Raw genomic sequence first — 6,321 nt, forward strand, 5'->3', positions numbered from 1 at the left:
GAAAGGGGGATTCCTACAGGCAGTCGGCTCTGATACCAACTTGTGACGCCCCCAATTCAATCGTACACTAATCATGCACGCAAACGTGTATGATCAAGATCAGTGACTCACGGGAAGATATCACAACACAACTCTAAAAACATAAATAAGTCATACAAGCATCATAATACAAGCTAGGGGCCTCGAAGGCTCGAATACAAGTGCTCGATCATAGACGAGTCAGCGGAAGCAACCATATCTGAGTACAGACATAAGTTAAACAAGTTGCCATAAGATGGCTCGCACAAACTGGGATACATATCGAAAGAGGCGCAGGCCTCCTGCCTGGGATCCTTCTAAACTACTCCTGGTGGTCGTCAGCGGCATGCACGTAGTAGTAGGCACCTCCGGTGTAGCAGGAGTCATCGTCGACGGTGGCGTCTGGCTCCTGGGCTCCAGCATCTGGTTGCGACAACCGAGAAGAATGGAAAGGGGGAAAAGAGGGAGAAAAGCAACCATGAGTACTCATCCAAAGTACTCGCAAGCAAGGATCTACACTACATATGCATGGGTATCAGTGTAAAGGGGCAATATCGGTGGACTGAACTGCAGAATGCCAGAATAAGAGCGGGATAGCTAGTCCTGTCGAGGACTACGCTTCTCGCAGCCTCCATCTTGCAGCATGTAGAAGAGAGTAGATAGTAAGTTCACCAAGTATCATCGCATAGCATAACCCTGCCCGGCGATCCTCTTCTCGTCGCCCTGTTAGAGAGAGATCACCGGGTTGTATCTGGCACTTGAAAGGGTGTGTTTTATTAAGTATGCGGTTCTAGTTGTCATAAGGTCAAGGTACAACTCCGGGTCGTCCTGTTACCGAGGATCACGGCTATTCGAATAGATAAACTTCCCTGCAGGGGTGCACCACATTACCCAACACGCTCGATCCCTCTGGCCGGACACACTTTCCTAGGTCATGCCCCGCCTTGGAAGATCAACACGTCGCAGCCCCACCTAGGCACAACAGAGAGGTCAGCACGTCGGTCTAAATCCGATGCGCACAGGGGTCTGGGCCCATCGCCCGTTGCTCACCTGCACGTTGCGAACGCGGCCGGAAGCAGACCTAGCCTCCCTAATACAAGAGCAGGCGTTCCAGTCCAATCCAGTGTGCGCCGCTCAGTCGCTGACGTCAAGAAGGCTTCGTCTGATACCACGACGTCGAGTGCCCATAACTGTTCCCGCGTAGTTTTTTTTGCGACTAACTGTTCCCGCGTAGTTGGTTAGTGCGTATAGGCCAGTGGCCAGACTCAGATCAAATACCAAGATCTTGTTAAGCGTGCTAACTTTGAAGTAACCACGGACGCCGACCAGGGCCAGATCCATCTCTCACCTAGGTGGTGTCAACCCGCCCTGTCGCTCCGCCACAAAGTAACAGTCGGGGGCCGTCGGGAACCCAGGCCCACCACTACCAGGATGGAACCACCTGTCCTTTCAGCCCCCGCATCAAAATCACTTGCGGGTACTCTACGAGCCGACCCGACTTTAGTCACCAGAATGTATCATGTATAATAATGTAGTATGTATATACCCGTGATCACCTCCCGAGTGATCACGGCCCGATAGTATAGCATGGCAGACAGACAAGAATGTAGGGCCACTGATGGAATACTAGCATCCTATACTAAGCATTAGGATTGCAGGTAAGGGTAACAACTGTAGCAACAATGATAGGCTATGCAGCAGAATAGGATTAACCGAAAGCAGTAACATGCTACACTACTCTAATGCAAGCAGTAGAGAGAAGGAATAGGCGATATCTGGTGATCAGGGGGGGGGGCTTGCCTTGAAGCTCAGCCGAGAAGGAGGGGTCGTCAACACCGTAGTCGTACTGGGTAGCAGCGGCGTCCGTCTCGGTGTCTAGCGAGAGAAGAGGGGGAAGAAACAATAAATATAATGCAAACATAAGCATGACGATGCATGACATGACAATAGCGGTGCTTGGTGTGCCCTAACGCGGTAGGAGGTGATACCGGCGAAGGGGGGAAACATCCGGGAAAGTATCCCCGGTGTTTTGCATTTTCGGGCAGATGAACCGGAGGGGGAAAGTTGTGTGTTCGCTATGCTAGGGATGTGTGACGGACGAACGGGCTATTATCCGGATTCGTCTCGTCGTTCTGAGCAACTTCCATGTACAAAGTTGTTTCATCCGAGCAACGGTTTATTTTATATTAATTTTAAAAGGATTCTACCATTTTCTAGAATTAACAGAGTTAATTTAATTCTAAAATGCATTTATGACGCCAGCATGATGTCAGCGGTCAACTCTGACCGTTGACCTGGTCAACCTGACATGTGGGTCCCACCTATCAGTGACTGTTTATCTAATAAGACCATTAAGCTTAATTAACAGGATTATTTAAGTTAATTAATTATCTTAATTAATTATACTTTTATACTTTTATTATTTTTATTACTTATCTTTTTATTTATTCATTTATTTTAAAACCATTCTGGGGCTGGGGCCCCACATGTCATGTCCCTAAGGGCCATAGTGGGTTCGAGTGCTGCGGGCGCCGCCCGAACAGGCGCTGGGTGCAGCCCGAGCGGGCGCATGCCCAGGGGCGCGGGGGAGGGGGGGTTCGGCAGACCTGGCAGGTCGCCAAGCCGGTGTAGGCGAGGCCAGCACGGGCCGGCCGACACGGCCCCGCGTGGGCGGGCGCGCATGGGTGCGCAGCAGGGGGGCGCACGAGGCGCGATACAGGAGGGCGCAAGGCGCAGCGCGAGGCCCGGCACGGCCGTGGCGCGAGCGGGGCGCCTGATCAGGCGTGGTGCGGGGAGGAGGAGTGCGGGACAGGGGCGACCAGGACGCGCAGGGCGCGCGGTCGAGCGCGGCGACAGTGCGGGCACAGCGGCGGCAGCGCAGTAGCGCGATAGTGGGGCGGCGTGCGAGCAGCGGGGTCACGTGAGGCTGTGGCGGAGCAGGTAGGCGCGGCCTGGTCGCAGCGAGCGCGGAGACCAGGCGCAGTGAGCGCGACCGCGGGGCAGTGGGCGTGAGCGAGGCCACGGCGGGCGCAGGAGTAGAGGCGGGAGGTGGCGGGGTTCTCACCCGCGTTGGTGAGCAGGGGGGCGGTGAGGTGATACGTCTCCATCGTATCTATAATTTTTGATTGTTCCATGCCAATATTATACAACTTTCATATACTTTTGGCAACTTTTTATACTATTTTTGGGACTAACATATTGATCCAGTGCCCAGTGCCAGTTCCTGTCTGTTGCATGTTTTATGTTTTGCAGAAACCCCATATCAAACGGAGTCCAAACAGGATAAAAACTGACGGAGATTTTTTTGGAATATTTGTGATTTTTGGGAAGAAGAATCAACGCGACACGATGCCCGAGGTGGCCACGAGGCAGGGGGGCGCGCCCTGGACCCTCGTGGCCACCCCGTAAGGCGGTTGCTGCTCTTCTTCGGCCGCAAGAAAGCTAATTTTCGGAGAAAAATCTGGGCGAAGGTTTAATCCAATCGGAGTTACGGATCTCCAGATATATAAGAAATAGTGAAAGGGCAGAATCCCAGAACGCAGAAACAGAGAGAGATAGAGAGACAGATCCAATCTCGGAGGGGCTCTCGCCCCTCCCATGCCATGGAGGCCAAGGACCAGAGGGGAAACCCTTCTCCCATCTAGGGAGGAGGTCAAGGAAGAAGAAGAAGAAGGGGGGCCCTCTCCCCCTCTCTTCCGGTGGCGCCGGAACACCGCCGTTGCCATCATCATCATCACCGCAATCTTCACCAACACCTCTGCTATCTTCACCAACATCTCCATCACCTTCCCCCCTCTATCTACAGCGGTCCACTCTCCCGCAACCCGCTGTACCCTCTACTTGAACACGGTGCTTTATGCTTCATATTATTATCCAATGATGTGTTGCCATCCTATGATGTCTGAGTAGATTTTCATTGTCCTATCGGTAATTGGTGAATTGCTATGATTGGTTTAAATTGCTTGTGGTTATGTTGCTGTCCTTTGGTGCCCATCATATGAGCGCGCGCGTGGATCACACCATAGGGTTAGTTGTATGTTGATAGGACTATGTATTGGAGGGCAAGAGTGACAGAAGCTTCAACCTAGCATAGAAATTGATGCATACGGGATTGAAGGGGGACCAATATATCTTAATGCTATGGTTGGGTTTTTACCTTAATGAACGTTAGTAGTTGCGGATGCTTGCTAATAGTTCCAATCATAAGTGCATAGAATTCCAAGTCAAGGATGACATGCTAGCAGTGGCCTCTCCCACATAAAACTTGCTATCGGTCTAGTAAAGTAGTCAATTGCTTAGGGAAAATTTCGCAACTCCTATCACCACTTTTCCACAGCCGCTAGAACTAACTTAGTTGTGTCTTTATCTAAACAGCCCCTAGTTTTTATTTACGTGCTCTTTATATTCTTGCAAACCTATCCCAAAAACACCTACAAAGTACTTCTAGTTTCATACTTGTTTTAGGTAAAGCGAACGTTAAGCGTGCGTAGAGTTGTATCGGTGGTCGATAGAACTTGAGGGAATATTTGTTCTACCTTTAGCTCCTCGTTGGGTTCGACACTCTTACTTATCGAAAGAGGCTACAATTGATCCCCTATACTTGTGGGTTATCAAGACCCTTTTCTGGCGCCGTTGCCGGGGAGTCATAGCGTGGCGTGAATATTCTCGTGTGTGCTTGTTTGCTTTATCACTAAGTAATTTTTATTTGCTGTTCTTAGTTGTTCTCTATCTTTAGTTATGGATATGGAGCCGAAATACCAAAAAAATTAGGTTTACTTGCTACTCATGGAGATGGGGAACCTCCTAAAACCCTCGATGCTCGTTATGTGACAGATGTTATGTACTACTTTGATAATCCTGAGAAAACCCCATTCAATCTGGTAATGGGAGACACGTTGGATCAACGTGAATACTTTAGGGATTATCGCTTGACTCAAAAAGGGAAACTATTATGGGATCAAATTTATATGTTGAAGTCGTATGCTCGGCAAGTTTGCTTGAGTTATGATTATACTTGTTGCTCTAGGATGAAGGCTCCACACCTTCCCTTTTTATGCAAATTTAATGATAATAAAACTTTGGCTTCTTATGCTAATGGTATATATGATTACTATGATGTGGAACAAATAGAAGAATTTGTTGCTTTTATGGGTGCTTATGAAATTGAATCTTTGTTCAAAGAGTGTGAAAATCTTTATGATGTTGTTTATAGACCTGAAAATTTAGCTATCCTTAAATATTGCTATGAGAATTATGAATTCAATTCCAATATTGATGAATTTATTGAGAAAGTCTCCGTTGTCCAAGAAGAGACTAATATTTTGCAGGAGCCTAAGGAAGAAGAAATTAATGACATTGTGAGCTCATTGGATGAAAAAGATGAGGAGGAGAGCGAAGAGCAAAAGGAGGAAGAGCGGATTGATCACCCGTGCCCACCTTCTAATGAGAGTAACTCTTCAACTCATACATTGTTTAATTTCCCTTCGTGCTTACCGAAGGATGATAGCTATGATCCCGTTGATTCTCTTGAAATATCCCTTTTTGATGATGCTTGCTATGCTTGTGGCCAAGATGCCAATATGAATTATGCTTATGGAGATGAACTTGCTATAGTTCCTTATGTTAAACATGAAATTGTTTCTATTGCACCCACATATGATAGTCCTATTATCTTTTTGAATTCTCCCGACTACACTATATCGGAGAAGTTGGCCCTTATTAAGGATTATATTGATGGGTTGCGTCTTACTATTGCACATGATGATTTTGATAGATATAATATGCATGTGCTTGCTGCTCCTACTTGCAATTATTATGAGAGAGGAACTACATCTCCGCCTCTCTATGTTTCCAACATGATAAAATTGCAAGAAACTGTTTATACTATGCATTGGCCTTTACTTTGTGTGCATGAATTGTTCTTTTATGACATGCCTATGCATAGGAAGAGAGTTAGACTTCGTCATTGCATGATATATGTTACTTTGTGCTCACTACTAAATTACAAATCATTGTTAATTAAAATTGGCTTTGATATACCTTGTGATCCGGGTGGACCCATTACTTGAGCACTATATGTCTAGCTTAATGGCTTTAAAGAAAGCGCTGCCAGGGAGACAACCCGGAAGTTTTAGAGAGTCATTTATTTCTGTTGAGTGCTTTTATAAAGTTTAAAAACAAAATAAAATAAAGAGGGGAACCCAAAACTTTTCGAAAAGGAAAGTGAAAGTGAGAGAGACAAGCATTGTTGAAGTGGGGGAGCTCCTTGAACTTTGTTCATGCTCACGGAAACTTTGTGAATCT

Source organism: Triticum aestivum, chromosome 6D (genome assembly GCF_018294505.1).
Source record: "Triticum aestivum cultivar Chinese Spring chromosome 6D, IWGSC CS RefSeq v2.1, whole genome shotgun sequence".
NCBI lineage: Eukaryota > Viridiplantae > Streptophyta > Magnoliopsida > Poales > Poaceae > Triticum > Triticum aestivum.